Source organism: Dromiciops gliroides, chromosome 2 (assembly GCF_019393635.1).
Source record: "Dromiciops gliroides isolate mDroGli1 chromosome 2, mDroGli1.pri, whole genome shotgun sequence".
NCBI classification, from domain to species: domain Eukaryota; kingdom Metazoa; phylum Chordata; class Mammalia; order Microbiotheria; family Microbiotheriidae; genus Dromiciops; species Dromiciops gliroides.
This window is the reverse complement of record NC_057862.1, coordinates 30,268,917-30,285,147: the sequence shown is the minus strand read 5'-3', so window position 1 is coordinate 30,285,147 and position 16,231 is coordinate 30,268,917. Positions and strand designations below refer to the sequence as shown.

The window sequence follows — 16,231 nt, the reverse complement described above, 5'->3', positions numbered from 1 at the left end:
ATCCAGGGCTGGTGCTTTATCCACTGTACCACCTAGCTGCCCCCTTTTATGATTTGTTCTTTAATCAACTCATCCTTTGGGATTAGAGTGTTTAGTTTCCAATTAACTTTTAATCTATCCTTCTAGCCCTTTACTGAATTTTTATTGCGTTATGATCTGAAAGGGGGTACATTTAATATTTCTGCTTTTCTGCAATTGGTTGTGATGTTTTTATGTCCTAATACATGGCCAATTTTTGTGAAGGTCCTCTTAAAACAAAAGAATTAAATGAAGGAAAACACAGACTTGATATTTATAACAAATGTGAATGAATTAATTTCCCCAATAAAAAGGAAGAGAATTATAAGATGGAAAAAACAACAAAAAACAACAAACTTATAAGAATAAGAAATATGATTAAGACCATTTATAGCTGAGAAAAAGATATTCTCCTTTCTATTCCCATTCAGTTTTCTCCAGGGGTCTATCATATCTAACTTTTCTAAGATTCTATTCATTTCCTTAACTTTTAAATTTATTTTATCTAGCTCTGAGAGGGTAAAGTTGAGGTTCCCTAGTAGTATAATTTTCCTGTTTACTTCTGTAATTCATTTAACTTTTTCCCTTAAGAATTTCTATGCTATGCTATTTGGTGCATATATGTTTAGCATTTCTATTACTTCATTGTCTATGGTCCCTTTTAGCAGGATGTGGTTTCCTTGCTTAGGGAAGTTAGGTGGTACAGTGGATAGAGAGCCAGGCCTCGAGTCAGGAGGACCTGAGTTCACATCTGATCTCGAACACTGTGTGACCTTGGGCAAATCACTTAACTCTATTTGCCTCAAGTTCCTCATATTTAAAATGAGTTGGAGAAGGAAAGGGCAAACTACTCTAGTATCTTTGCCAAGAAAATCCCAAATGGGATCACAGAATTTGACATGACTGAACAATAACAAGAAAGTTTCCCTGCTTATCTATTTTGATTGGGTCTATTTTTTGCTTTAGCTTTGTCTGAGGTCATGAATACTTTTTTACCTTAGCTAGCAGAGGGATCCTTTGTAATCTCTTTCTGACCAGTTGCCAGTTCCCCTTACCATGTCCACCTTAAAAGATCTCCAAAGATGCTGCTGCTTGCTGCTGCTTCAGTCACCTCCACCTAGTCCCACCACTGTTGCTTCATCCATGTATGATCCAGGCCAGCCTCTACCCCTATGTCACAGATTTCTCTTTCTGATCACCTAATTCATCTTGGGCTAAAAGAATGTCTCACTCTGACCTTTTATTGACTCTGTCACTCCAGAACTAGATTTGAAGCGTTATTTTAAAGTTATATGGAGGGAAATATTGGGAGAACTTAGCTGAGTGCTTTCTCTACTATTGGCTCCACCCCCAGAAGTGGCATCATTTTTTAGTAAAGGGACAAGATGGCTTTCTCATACAAATGCAAATTAATTTTCAAACAATTCCTTCCTATGTAACCTTAGCTAATGTGTGTTTCTGATAGACTGAAGCAGCATATCCTAGCATAGGCAGGGAGTTCAGATGTCTCTAACTGATCCCTATCAATATCCATATCCACTTGTACCACAACCATCATATCAGGTAATAGGTTTTCAGAAATCTCCAGGTCTGAACATTTCATCAAGCATCCTCAGAGATTCCTTAGTCAGGAAATTCTTTTCCCAGTCTTGAAGGGGCAGCACAGTATAGCAGAAAGAGTCCCAGATTTAGAATCAAGAAGCTGAATTTTGCAGCTCTGCTCCATGACTATGTAACGATTGGAATAACGCCACCTGCTGGATACTTACTGTAGAGGAGTTCTGCCCATGAAGGGAAGGTCTTTGAGGGCAAGACCAGGAGTCAGGAAGTGACGCGGGCTAGTGGGAGGAGGAAGGAAGAGACTGGCGCTCGGTCTCGCTCTCTCTTTCCTCTGGACTCTGGTGGAGAGCGGAGCTAGAAATGTGCTCTCCCTTTAATAGATAGGAATCTAGGCCTTTTTCTCTCTCTTTACCAAATTCTTATTCTCCTTAATAAATGCTTAAAAGTCTAACTCTTGCTAAAGTTTATAATTTATTGGCGACCACTCATTAGATATTTTAGACAGACAAGCTAGAATTTTAACCCTTAACAGATGGCTGACCACGAAGAGGAAAGCTAACCCTCAGTCTTCTTCTGATCTGCTGGTTGGGTAAGAAATTTCCCCTCCCTCTCCCTTTAACTGCTAAGTACTGGTGTACTGGCTGTGTTTTTCCTTTGAATTTTTTCGAATGGACCTTTTAAACTCCCTAATTATCCTATTTTTGATTTTGGTCTGTTTAACCAGACAAATGGGAGATAAGATCATGTTAATGCTTTGTTTTTGTGGATTTTCTATTTTTCTTTTTATTTTTGTTAAAAGAGCCAGCAACTTACTCACACAAGGAAATATCTCTCCCTCTCCCAACCATGCTTTTTCAGAGAAACCTGAAGAGATTCCCGCAGCTTTTCCCAGTTCTAACACTAATTGTTGCTCTAATTTTGCATGCCTGGAGGCAATGACCCACCCTCTAGAAGCTTTTAATCCCCTAGCACCTGGAGGCAAGGTGGGGGAAGAGGAATCCAGGCCTGAGTTCAAAATCAAGTCTGATTCAAATTGCGCTGGTCCCTCCCCCCCTCTCCAGACTCCACCCTCTACTCCTCCCATGGCCAAGCCCATTGCTTCCCCGGCCTGGGAAGTCCAGAGATCTAATGCTCATGCGCAACTTTCTCTAACTACATTTGCAGCTTCAGGCTCAGCCCTTCCCCGGCCTGGCTGTGCTTCTGAGACAACCTTAGAAAACCCTTTAAATTCCAGATATGCTCGTTTTGTTCTTAATTTTGCTAACCTGCTTTTGTCTTTAATTAGTAATCTTATAAAGCATTTGTATGGTGAAAAGGCTGACAGACAATATAGAGGGGTTAAAGAAGAAAAACTTAAGCTGAATAAGAATGACAATCATCACCATAGTTCAAGACTCCGCTTCTTTTGCCATGGAAGGGTACATATTTTACAGAAATGTAGAAGTAAGCAGCAAGGTATTGATATGAGTATTGGGGATTTTAGATATCGGAATCAAAAGTGTTCTGAATTCACTCAGAGTAATAGTATCAGTTCAGAGGTTGCATAGGATTTCTATGCTATTACATATGCATTTTGAAATTAATGGTATAGGTTTATTTTCATAGAGATTTTAATGCTTTTGAGATTGTGTCTTATACTTAGTTTCTAAAACAAGGAGAATATTTGTAAAAGCTTTTTATAGTCATGTGATCAAGTTTATATTTTGTAATACTCTTATTAATATTAAGTTCATATTCATTTAGATTTCCTTAGTTTGAATTTCACTGTATTTTATTGTTCCATGTGTATTTTCTTCTATTCATTTGTCTATCTAATTTTGAAACATTGCAAGATGGGTTTGATTTTATTATACAATGTTAATTCTAGGAGTATTGTGCTCCCATATTCTGAGTTGTTTGTTTTTGTTATTTTTTTTTCTCAACTGATTATTTGATCAAACTCTTTAAAGCATTTCCCTGGCAAATTGTTTGCCATGGCAAGTGTAAATTGATTCTAGAAGTATTATTTTTGATAAGTATATTCCAAAAAAAAAAAAAGAGGGGAACATTTGTAAAAGTTTTCTTTTTTAAAAAAAAAGTTTTCTTTGAGATTCTGTTGTGCTTTAACTTGTATTTAAGTATGTTCTGATTTTTCACAAAAGTAATTGTATACTAAGTAAAAAAAGGGTATTATTTGAAATTGTTGCATAATTATATATTATATTTTGAGTCAAGATGTATTCACATTTTTTGCAATCATTTATTATCCTCAATTTTTAAATCCATATGAGACTTGGATTATGGGAACTTATCATTTAAGACATTAATTGCCTTTATTCTGAGTTATCAGATGCCAGTTGGCCAAGATGCCATCCAATCACAAGAGGAATACATGCAAGAGCAGACACTGAACTGTCACATGAGGGGAGACATGCATGAAGTCAAGGTATGGCCGAGGGAACGGCTTTTGACAAATGTTGAGGTTGGATTCTCTTGGTTTAATATTTTATTTTATTTTTCCCCACAATATTGTACAGATGGCTGGAAGTATTGATCCCACCCATCTCACTTCTACACCTGGCTTCTATGCTCCCTCCTATATGCCTGATGCCATGGACCATCTCAATCCCATGCATCTGATTAAGTCTGACTCAGTTTCCTCCAATATGTTCGGTGGCATGGACATATATTCCATCCACCTATTTTAAGCCTGGCATACTGTATGGGCAGTACATATTGCTCAAGTGTGGGAATGCTCATATCCCATCATTTCTCTGTTCTTTTATGGTAACCCCCATAATTATCTCAGGTGTCATGATAAATACAGTGTTGAATTTGGCCTTGACACCTGTTACCAATTATATTAGATTTTTTAATTTCTCATAATGGCATGAGGATAATTAGGCAGATGATGCAAAAAGTGATGAAACAAAGATAAAAAATTATTTTTAATAATTAATATCGCAGCAATTGTCTTCTCAATTACCCTCCATAAGGGGGGACTATAGTAATATTATAATTTTAAAGAATGTTTCAATTTTTGTTTTATTATATGTTTCATGTGTAACAACTAAGATTCTGAATTCCCTTAGACATGTTTTTGAGAACTTTCATTGTTTGATTTGATTATTGACAAAGCTATTTTAAAGTTGTGTTAAGCTCAATTTTGTAGGAAATTTTCCTGGCTGATTACCAGCATCCACACATCAACCCCTGAAAAGACTTCCATTCCACGACTACACCTAGAGGACATCTGAGAAAAGACTTTCAGAGACTTTAAATGAACAGTTTTGATTTGTTCTTTTTGTTGGTTTTTTTCTCTTTCTGTTATAATATACACCATCTGTAACATGTATTCTCTGCAGAGGCCCTCCCTTTGTAAGACTAATGTCAAAGCGTCGGTTCATGAGGACAAAAAAAATCGCCCCTCTGGACAAAACTTTCCTCTCTTCCTTTTCTATATTGTTGTTCACATATTATTAGTTAGCAATAGTTATCATATTGTTTTTACTGTTCCGTCAATGAAACATTTTGTTTCTTGAGGAACAACAGCGGGGACTGTAACGATTGGAATAACGCCACCTGCTGGATACTTACTGTAGAGGAGTTCTGCCCATGAAGGGAAGGTCTTTGAGGGCAAGACCAGGAGTCAGGAAGTGACGCGGGCTAGTGGGAGGAGGAAGGAAGAGACTGGCGCTCGGTCTCGCTCTCTCTTTCCTCTGGACTCTGGTGGAGAGCGGAGCTAGAAATGTGCTCTCCCTTTAATAGATAGGAATCTAGGCCTTTTTCTCTCTCTTTACCAAATTCTTATTCTCCTTAATAAATGCTTAAAAGTCTAACTCTTGCTAAAGTTTATAATTTATTGGCGACCACTCATTAGATATTTTAGACAGACAAGCTAGAATTTTAACCCTTAACAACTACCTGTGTGACTGTGGGCAAATATTCAACTTCTCTGGGCCTCTATATGATGAGGGAGGTTGGGCCAGGTAACCTTTAAGATATTCTTTACCTCTACGTCTGTCATCCTAATTGTGATAACTTAACTGAATTACTCTGTTCTCATCAGGGCTGTGGATTAAAACACTTTGAATTTCCCCCCACAAAATAGACCATCTAGATTTTTAATTCTTCAAGGGGGTTATCTTCTTGTGAATTCCTAAATAGAATTATGTGTGTAGGATAATAGACACATAGATTTTAAAGTGGAAGGGCCCTCAGAGATCATCTTGTTCAAATATCTCATAAAGGGGCAGCTAGGTGGCGCAGTGGATAGAGCACCGGCCCTGGAGTCAGGAGGACCCGAGTTCAAATCTGACCTCAGACACTTAACACTTATTAGCTGTGTGACCCTGGGCAAGTCACTTGACCCCAATTGCCTCACTAAAAATTAAAAAAACCCAAAAAACCAACCAAATATCTCATAAAAATTTAGGTTTCTATTGATAATATAGGTATTCATGTTTATAAATAAGAGCTTATGTTAATATCTATTATATGTAATAGAGCACATACATGTGTATATACAGATTTATATATTTACATGTGTATGTATATATGCACTTACATGTATGTTATATACATTTATGTGCATTATGTACACAGACATTTATGTTATGCACATAGACATTTATATGTCTATATACATTTATATATGCATGCATGTATATATCACATAGATAGAAGGATACCAATGGAGCAGCCAGGCTATCCATCAGTCATGTCCCTCTTTGATTATACAATTAACTCATTTATTTGATTCTTTGAGGACATCCTTTACATCCTCCTTTTCCATTATTTTCATTGTGATGGGCTGCAGTCTGTTCACCCTCATCATACACTTATCCATTACCCTTTTCATCAGCTCTTGAATTCCTTAACTTTCAGCATACAATGCCACATAAAAAATAGCAGTATTAAAAACATGGACTCTTTCATTGAGAGAGAAGTTGGAGGTCATTAAAAGAACTTCACAGTTTCACAAAGACAATCCAGTCAATTTTCCTACTATTCAGTTTTTGGTCCATCTCATTGTCCAACTGGTGATACCTGATCAAGCTATCAATATGGAAAGTCAAATGCTTGGAGCTGTCCATCCGACAATATATTACAGTCCAATCAGTATGTATTCTCTAAAAACAATAGCAGGAGAAAGATGAGCTTGGAAGTTGAAAAAAAAATGAGCAATAACAATTCAATTACCCAACTAGTGATAAAGATATTGGGAATAATTATATATTTATCTGCAAACTTTTATGATTCACTGATTATTAACTTGACCTTGAAAGATGTGTCTAATGACTGCTCTAGTTACACCAGTATTATCTTTGTTTTCTTGTTCCCCTTTGATCTTTTTTACTGGGTATCTAATGTGAATTTGTTACTGTTATTGTCTGTTACTACATAATTGTAATGTGTCATCAAGTTTATTATCCTCATCCTGTTTTCTTCGTTTAAAAAAAATTCGCTTCTTCATTTATCATTGCTTCTGACACAATAGTGTTCTCCTTCATTCATATGCCATAATTTGTCCAGACAGTCCCTAGTTGGTAATCACTTGGTTTATTTCGTTTTTTGTTATTATAATACCCTCTTATTATAAAGTTAAGGAAAGTGAGGCCACAGGTGATTAATATATGGGACTAAACTAGGTTAGAAGAATATAAAGAATATTTCACATTACAGGTTGCCATCCATTGTTTAATTTCACAAAAAATGAAAGCAAACTTAATTTTTCTTTACAATTTTTTATTCTCCTTTGGTTTGTTTTATTCCTATGTAGAGTCCTTTGTCATAGAATCATAGAATTACCAATAGTAGAGCTGAGAATGAATTTAGAGATCATCTCATTCAATCTGGTCAGAGGACAGAGGAGCTAACTGAAACCCAGAGAAGGTAAATGATTTGATGAAGGTCTCCCAGCATGGTGTAGTGGAAAATAACACTTGGAGTCCCTGGACTTAAGTTTAAATTCTATTTCTACCATTTACTACCAGAGTGACCTCATTTAATCTCTTTTGGTCTCAATTTGCTCATCTCTAAAATGAGGGAGTTGGACTAGATGACCTCTGAGATCTATTTCAGCTAACTACTTCCTGAGCAAGGTGAACCCTAGTGCTGTCTGTTTGTATCATGATGTGCTGCCTTCTTTTCATTTTTCTGATTTATTTCCTCTGAGAATCCTACTGTCTTAAAGATTAGTTTTCAGATGTATACAAAACTAGAATCTTTTTGTATACCCCCTTCCCTCTTCTCACCCAGTTCTGCTGATGGATCCTTCTTCTCACCCAGTTATGCTAATGGATCTGTGCAAAATGCCCCCATATTGTTAACCTTTTTCTCCTTTAACTGACTCTACAAACATAGTGCTTCTTTCTCTGCAAAGCTGGTGGATCTCTCCTCATAGGCTGGAAGTCCCTGTAAAGCCAGGACTCTTTTCTCTTTTCCCTTGTATTCACAACCTTGCACAGTGGCCTGGCATATAATAATCATTAAAAGATTCTTACTGAATTGAATTATAATTTGATTTAAAAAGGATTTTTAGGATTTTAGGATGTTTTTATGGCATCAATTGTGAATCAAATGCAACTTTCTTTTATATTTTAAAAGCTAGAGAATCCCCATCTATTCCTTCCTACATTAGACATCAGTACAATTCTAATGGAAATCTGGTAAGACCGTAATGTTAATGTCCCTTACAATTTAAGAAGCAGTCACTACAAAGCCTCCAAAAGAGACCTGAGTAAAGACATTTATCTTGAAGTCAAAGATTCTTTTTGACTGATCACATCACACAGATCACAGTTGGCTCTGGTCTTTTTCTTTTCAAAGAATGAAAGTATCTCTCATTTATATTAGTCCATATAGGAGAGGAAATTAATTTCTTCTTTTAGTGTCTCTGTAGTTCCATGAGGACATACTCAAGTACTCATATTGGGTGATCCCACTGATTTGGTGAATACCTTCAGCAATGCAGATTGTGACTCATTCTTGCTTACCCTGTGTGCTTAAGGTGCTGAGAGCCTTCCTTGTGTATTTTTGACAGATTCCAGTGGAATACCTTGGTTAGCCCTTGCTTTCACTATTCATTTGGCCTTTCTCCTTATGATTCCTACATGACATTGTTTATATCCTTTAAACCACTTTTGCCACATAATTCCTTCTTTGTGAAATGTTGCATTTGCTCACACATATCATCAGTTAGCCACTAAAACATTTAAGAACCTACAAGGTGCTGGGTACTGTAGTAGGTGATGGGGATGAAAAACAAAAATGAAACGATTGTCCTCAAGGAGTTTACATTTCATCTGGTGAAAAAACATTCACAGTTTACATACATACAAAGTAAATACAGTATTATTTTGGGGATGTCTGAGGGGAGGTTCTAGAAAGTAGAAGGGCCTTAACTATGAAGTGGGGTTTGAGATGAGCTTTTAGTGTGCTGTATGATTCTCCATTTCCCTTTGTTTTTTTGTTTTGTTTTGTTTTGCTTTTGTTTTGTTTTGCTTTTGTGGGGCAATTGGGTTAAGTGACTTGCCCAGGGTCACATAGCTAGTAAGTGTTGTGAAATTTAAAATTCTAAATGTGGGTTCTAATCTGTTCCCCCAGTTTTCAGGGAAACTGACTAAAATTACTGATAAAATGAGTTTAGATTTTTAAGGGTTTATTGAAATATAGAGAGAGAAAGATTGAGAACAGAATTCTTACAACCTCGCAATCCTATCTTTCCTCAGCTCTTCTCTCTCTTTTCCTGCTGTCCCCACCAAGTCAGGAACCCAAAAGACCCAGAGATCTCTGTGCAGGCCCTCCTTCCTCCTTCCTGTCCCCTCCCAAGAAAAATAGGAGGCTCCTCAAGTTGATTGGCTGGTAGCCTTGATAGACAGTACCCATGAGCAAACATCACTTCCGGATACCAAGGAAAAGCTGCATGGCCTTGCCCTCAGGCATTCTCCTCTTGGTGGAGCTTTCCTATAGTAAGTCTTCAGTAGGTGGTGCCATTCCAATCATTACAGTGTCAAGTGTCTGAGGACAGATTTGAATTCAGGTCCTCCTGAATCCACTGAGCCACCTAGCTGTCCCTCCATTTCCCTTTGAATGAGTCTCAACCTTGGCTCTTTGGAGGCTGTATTATTCCAAGTTTTATAGTCTTACAGTCCCACAAAAAGAATAGTGACCTGTGTTTCAGGGAGGAGCTTGATTTAAATTCAGTGTGCAATTTTCCAAAGTCAATCTAGTCCATGTTCACCTTGATCTCTTCCTTTTTGTATTCTTCTCTCCCTCCCTTTGCTTCTCATTTCTGTATCTTAACTATCCTCTAGGCTGATGATTTCATTAGCATGGGGAATTCCCACTGAGGAACCTCCCTTTATCAGTGCAGGTCAGTACTTGCTCTGCAACTTTCAAATGACCCAGAGCATTATAAAGTTAAGTCACTTGCCCAGAGTTACCCAGCCAGCATGTGTCAGAGCATGGTATCAGATCCAAGTCTTCCTAACTGTGAAGACAGCAATCTCTTCATTCTCCTATTTTGCCTTGATTATTTCTACCTGACCCCCAACAGAAGTTTACATGCTCTAACTGTTCCCAGAGCTAGAGGTAGAAAATGGAGGGGGGTTAGGGGGAAGTGGACAAAGCAGAATGACAGGAAGATGACTAAGAAGTAGCAGTGTTCTGGGACTGGGGGAGTCTAGATTTGGGAAAACCACTCCAGTCAGAAGACTAAGGTCCCAGGGTGGGAGCAGGAGAGCTGGTCTTGATGAAGAGGCTGGAGTGCAGGAGCATGGCATAAGGATGGCAGGAAATAAGCAGCATGGGAAGGAGGGTTCTAGGGTGGGATAATGTGTCGAACTCCCACAGTCAGAAACCTAAGGCCTCAGGGTGGGATAATTGATCTTGCTTTTCTTCCTAAGGTTCTCAGATTGCTTCCTATCTGTTATCTTGCTTAAGACTCACAGTAACCCTGATATGGATACTGGTAAAAAAAAACATGATAGGTAGGTTACTATAAATATCATTATTCCCATTTTACAGATGAAGAAACTGAGACTAGTGAGGTTAAATGGCTTTTCCATGGGCACATAGAGAACAAGTATATGTGATAAGATTTGATTCATGATCATCCTTGATTGCAAGTCCAACTTTCTAGCAGGGATTCTACCTCAAACCCTGCTATGAGCCTCATTAAAGCTTTCCTATTTTCCTTTTCTTTCATTTACTGGGTCTTGAGCACCTATTTATTGCCAGTGCTCTTTCACACTTGGAGGATACTGGGAAAAAGAAAATGAATGACTCTGAGCAGAGTTTGTCGATGGGATGGAAGCACAACGAATGGCCACGTTTCTTCTGAGCTGCTGCCAGACAAGAGGAGTAATTACATCTGAAATCACAATGGAAACAGAGTTTAAGACTTAATAGGAAGAGAAGCCATCATCTGAACACTAATTACAAACAAAAGTTAAGTAAGTTTATGAGGGACTGGCTAGGGGAATCTTTCTCAAAGCTAAGCCTTTCTATGTTTACACGTAGTATTGAAATCAATGATTACTCAGTAGGATAGACAAAGGGAACAGTGGGCAAGTGCCCTTGGTTTGGGGTATGGGGACCTGGGTTCAAAATTCTACTCTGTGACTTACTCCCTGTTTGACTTTGGGCAAGTTACTTAACCTTTCTGGCCTCAGTTTCCTCAGCTGTGAAATGAAAGAGTTAGATGAGATGGCCTCAAAGGTCCTGTCTCGCTCTCCATCTATCATCCCACGGTCACATATAAAAGCAATAGGTCTAATGTCTCTGGGACTCTCCCTTCAGCTTTTGCATCTGTCTAATTTCATTGGCTGATGGTAAAGAAAAAAATCTAAGACAGCTCTCAGAATTTATAGGAATACTAAGGGTTCAAGGTGATGGGCATTCTCTTTCAGAGATAGAGCTTTAATCCTTTCAGACTAGTCAGAATGGGCAGGTGAAAACTTAAGGGAATTTTTTGTTTGGGATGAGTGAGCACTGGCCTGCCCAGGCAACCCATATAGCTTAGAGATAGAGCTTCTATAAATATGTTTCTAAGCTCTCAGGGCCAAAAGTAGATTGGTAAGAGTTCTGGATTTGGGGTTGGAGACCTGGGCTCAAGCCACGTATCTGCTATTCCCCAGCTAGGTCACCTTAGGCATGCCACTTCCTTTCTCTGCACCTCAGTTTCCTCAACTGTAAAATGAGGGGGGGGTGAACCTCTGAGGTCCTTTCCAGGTCACATCATCTGAGCCTTCCTTGCCTTGTTTACTACAGAAAGAACTCTGTGCCTGGATTCATATAATCATAGGTTGGGAGCTGGAAGGAACTTTAGAAGCCATTCAGTTCAATCTCTTCATTTTATGGATGAAGAACATGAACCCCAAGAGGGTAGTTGGGTGGTACACTGGATAGAATGTTGGACTTGGAGTTGGGAAGACCTGAATTCAGTCCTGACTCAGAAGCTTAACCATGATCAAAGCATGACACTCAAGTCACACAAAGCAACTAGGTAGTACAGTGGGTAGAGAGACAGTCCTGGAGTCAGGAAGACCTGAGTTCTAACATGGCCTCAGATACTTTATTAGCTGACTAGTCCCGGACAAGTCACTTGAACTCTCTTTGCCTCAGTTTCCTCAATTTGGGGATAATAAGAATGCCTACCTCTCAGGGTTATGGTAATCAAATGAGATAATATGTGTAAAATGCTTAGCATAGTGTCCGGAACATAATAGGCACTGTATAAATGCATACCCCCTTCCTCCTTTTCCACTTAACCTCTATTAGCTTCATTTCCCTCATGTGGAGAATGGGGATCCTATTAGCCCCTACCTTACAGTGTGATTGTGAGGCTCAAATGAAATAATAAATATTTACAAGTTTTAAAGCATCATATAAATTATAGCTACTAGAAAAACTATTAAAATAATAATAATCTTCATCATGAAATAACTTGTCCACATTCATGTAGGGAGTAACTAACTAGCTACATCTTGTGATGCCAAATCCAGGCCTCTTTCTACAGTCTCTACAATATCTCCTGTTAGAGGAGCTGAGTTCAAGTCTTTGTTTTGCCATTTGGTACTTGGCTATTGTTAGGTAAGTCCCATCTCCTTTCCCCTCTGGGCCTTAGATTGTCCAACTAGAGAATGCAGGCATTATATTTTTTTTTTTAAGTGAGGCAATTGGGGTTAAGTGACTTGCCCAGGGTCACACAGCTAGTAAGTGTTAAGTGTCTGAGGCCGGATTTGAACTCAGGTACTCCTGAATCCAGGGCCGGTGCTTTATCCACTGCGCCACCTAGCCGCCCCTGAATGCAGGCATTATAAAAGATGACCTTTATGGTCTTTTTCAGCTCAGAAGTCCATGTTTTTCCCATGAGGACAAATGAGGGGAGGGTCTGAGAGTTTCACAGTGGCCTCTGAGACAGGTAACTGGCCAGTTGCAACTCATTCTAGTGACCACTTGGGAAACTTCTGCTTGAGCCCTGGGAAACCCTCAGCCCAGGGCCGGGGTCAGGAAGGAAGGTAGAAAGAGTGGTCAGAGAAGATAGTTCTTGGTTTTAATGATAATTCAAGTTGGAATTCAATAGAATTCTTTTTTTTTTTTTACTTTTTATTTGATTTTTTTGGTGGGGCAATGAGGGTTAAGTGACTTGCCCAGGGTCACACAACTAGTAAGTGTCAAGTGTCTGAGGCCGGATTTGAACTCAGGTACTCCTGAATCCAGGGCTGGTGCTTTATCTACTGCACCACCTAGCTGCCCTCAATTCAATAGAATTCTAAGCATTACTTAGGGAAATTTCCTAGTTGGCAACAGATTGGTACCTGCTGGTAGCATCTCACTAGAGAAAACAGATTTTCTTGGCACTTATGTATTTCCTGAGAACCACAGGGGGTTGGATACCAGGCCTACATATAAAAGAATATTAAGTTCCATGCCCTTAGGGAGTTTCAATCTTACATAGGAGCTATGAAAGACCAAAGTATAATCCAGTAGGAATACACACACACACACACACACACACACACACACACACACACACAAATATTTGAGCTAGGAAAGTAGGTTGAGTAGAAATTATTCTTTGTTTGGGTAAAGATTCAGAGGAAGGAGAAGGTAAGGGAGCTGTAAGAGCAGTTTATCTTAAACAGGGGAGATAGCTTGAGGTGAAGGTGAAAGATTTGGTTTCAAAATGATGAAATTTAGGGTAACACCCTAGCTTTTCAAACTTACTAGCTGAGTGACCCTGGGCAAAGCTCTTAGCTTTTCTGATTCCTAGTTTCTTACTCTCTCAAGTGGGGATGAGAAGCCTTGTAGTACACACCTCACAGAGTTATTGTGAGGCAACTGCTTTGGATAAATCTTAAGGTTCCACAGACATGGAAGGTAGAAAAGCAAACAATCAAGACGGTGAACTCCAAGAGAAATGGTGACAATCAGAGTCACAGGTAGGCTGGATGAATCCACACGATGCCAGGATCAGGGTGGCAGGCACAATGGACCAGGTTTGACTAGGGCTTGCCTTTGAGATCGGATCGAATCAAAAACATATGTAGGGCAATCAAGGGTTAATAAAAAGGAGTTTTACTTAGTCATTGCAGGGGAAGACTCTTCCTCATGAATGAAGCTGAGGGCAGCTTCTCTGGGTTAACATTTGCCCCTGGCCTGTCAGAAACCTCAGATTCTAGGGGGCAGCTAGGTGGTGCAGTGGATAAAGCACCAGCCCTGGGTTCAGGAGGACCTGAGTTCAAATATGGCCTCAGATACTTGACACTTACTAGCTGTGTGACCCTGGGCAAGTCACTTAACCCTCATTCCACCCCCAACTGCCCCCCCCCAAACCCTACCCATTTCTTTTTTCTTTTTGGTTTAGATTCAATATCATATACAAAATGTTTCCAGACCCTAGAGGGTTTAATCCTCCTCCTCTTCATCCCGGTTGATCTAGAAGTCCCATAATTCATAACTCTCCTTGCTATTGGCCACCACTAGAAGCCAATCCCATAGATTGTTCTTTAAGTATTTCTTTGTCAGGTACTTCAAATACCTTTTAGAAAATGGCACCTCTGAAGTCACGATTATCTTACTCTTGCTTCTCCCAATGGTTACGACTCCACCACCAAGGTTGCTGGCCTTTCCATTCACTTTGATTCGTTCTTGTAAAAACTGCTCAAAATTAGCAGCATCCATAATCCCATCTTCCACAGGATGGGTACAATCCAGGGTAAATTTGAGGACTTGGTTCTTTTTTTTTTTTTTTTTTGCCTCTTTTCATCAAAGAATTCTTCATAGGAGCCATGATGATCAAGAAGGCAGAAAAGCCCCATTAAAAAAAAAAATTAACCCTCATTGCCCCCATAAATAAATAAATGAATAAATGGATGAATAAATGAATGAATAAACAAATAAATACATGACTAAATGAATAAATGAACAAACACATAAATGAATAAATAAATAAACAGAGACAGAAGCCTCAGATTCTAGGGCCATTGCCCTTTTGTACTCAGGCAAACTAGGAAGCTGTGTCAACAGCAGGAACCTTGTCTCCTGACCCAATTCAGTCTTGAAGGTAGTTTCAATGCTTTGTAAGGAAAAGAACTAGCTTTACCTACACAACAGGGGAATTAGGTAGATATTTCTCCTTCTGTACTGGGTTAGGAGAACATTATTGCTCTCTCATCCTTCCCTACTTGTTTTTATCTTTAATCTTTGTTGTTGTTGAATTGTTTCAATTGTGTCTGGCTCTCTGTGACCCTATTTGGGGTTTTTTTGGTAAAGATACTGGAGTGGTTTGCCTTGTCCTTCTCCAGCTCATTTTACAGATGGGGAAACTGAGGCAAATGGGGTTAAGTGACTTGCCCAGGGTCACATAGCTAGCAAGTTTCTGAGGTCAGATCTGAGCTCAGGTCCCCCTGACTCTAGGGATGGTGCTCTATCCACTGAGCCACCTAGCTGCCCTTTTTTAATCTTAGAAAATGGCAAAATATGCAGATCATCCCTTGGACTAGTCAAAGAATGTCTGATGGCCTCAGGGAGCAGCTCATATTGAAATCAGAGGACAATGAGAACTGTATTAATCATTATTGTAACTGATGCATATGTTAAGGTTTTCAAAATACTTTACATATATTATCTTGCTTGAGCCTCATGACAATCAAACAACTTCTTCAGGTATTATCTCCATTTTACAAATGAGGAAATTGAGATTTAGAGAAGTTTCCTTCAACAACTGACTCTTCAATGTAGTTAATGTAAATATTATCACCTCCATTTTATAGATGAGGAAAATGAAAAACAACGACGACAACAACAAGAAGTAGTCAGGGGAGAAGTGACTTGATAATGTCCAGTGAGATAATAAATGCCTGATGCAGGATTTGAACCTATGTATTCCCAACCTATAACTTTGGAGATCCTAAACTCCCTTTAGTTGAATCCCTGGCCATCTCTTCTTTATTTGCTTTGTCCTTAAGGCCATATACCATACCATAGAGGATTTAATCTTAGCTCTGAAACTCCCAGCCTAACATCTGTGCTGTTCTAACTTAGAGGGGTTCACTCTCTGTAGGATGGTTCCAGCCATACTTCATTTTGTTTCCCAGTTATTGTCTCACCTGCTGCCTTACCCTCATTCATATTATCCTCCTCACTTATGCCCTGCTTTCCAATT

General features: G+C 39.0%; 1 protein-coding gene and 1 pseudogene across 2 annotated transcripts in view; one reads left to right on the top strand and one right to left on the bottom strand.

Moving 5' to 3' along the window:
• CTNNA3 (catenin alpha 3) overlaps nucleotides 1-16,231 on the top strand; it is a 2,043,451-nt gene that overhangs the window by 209,715 nt on the left and 1,817,505 nt on the right. The window lies entirely within an intron of this gene.
• LOC122740435 lies at nucleotides 14,473-14,857 on the bottom strand (annotated as a pseudogene).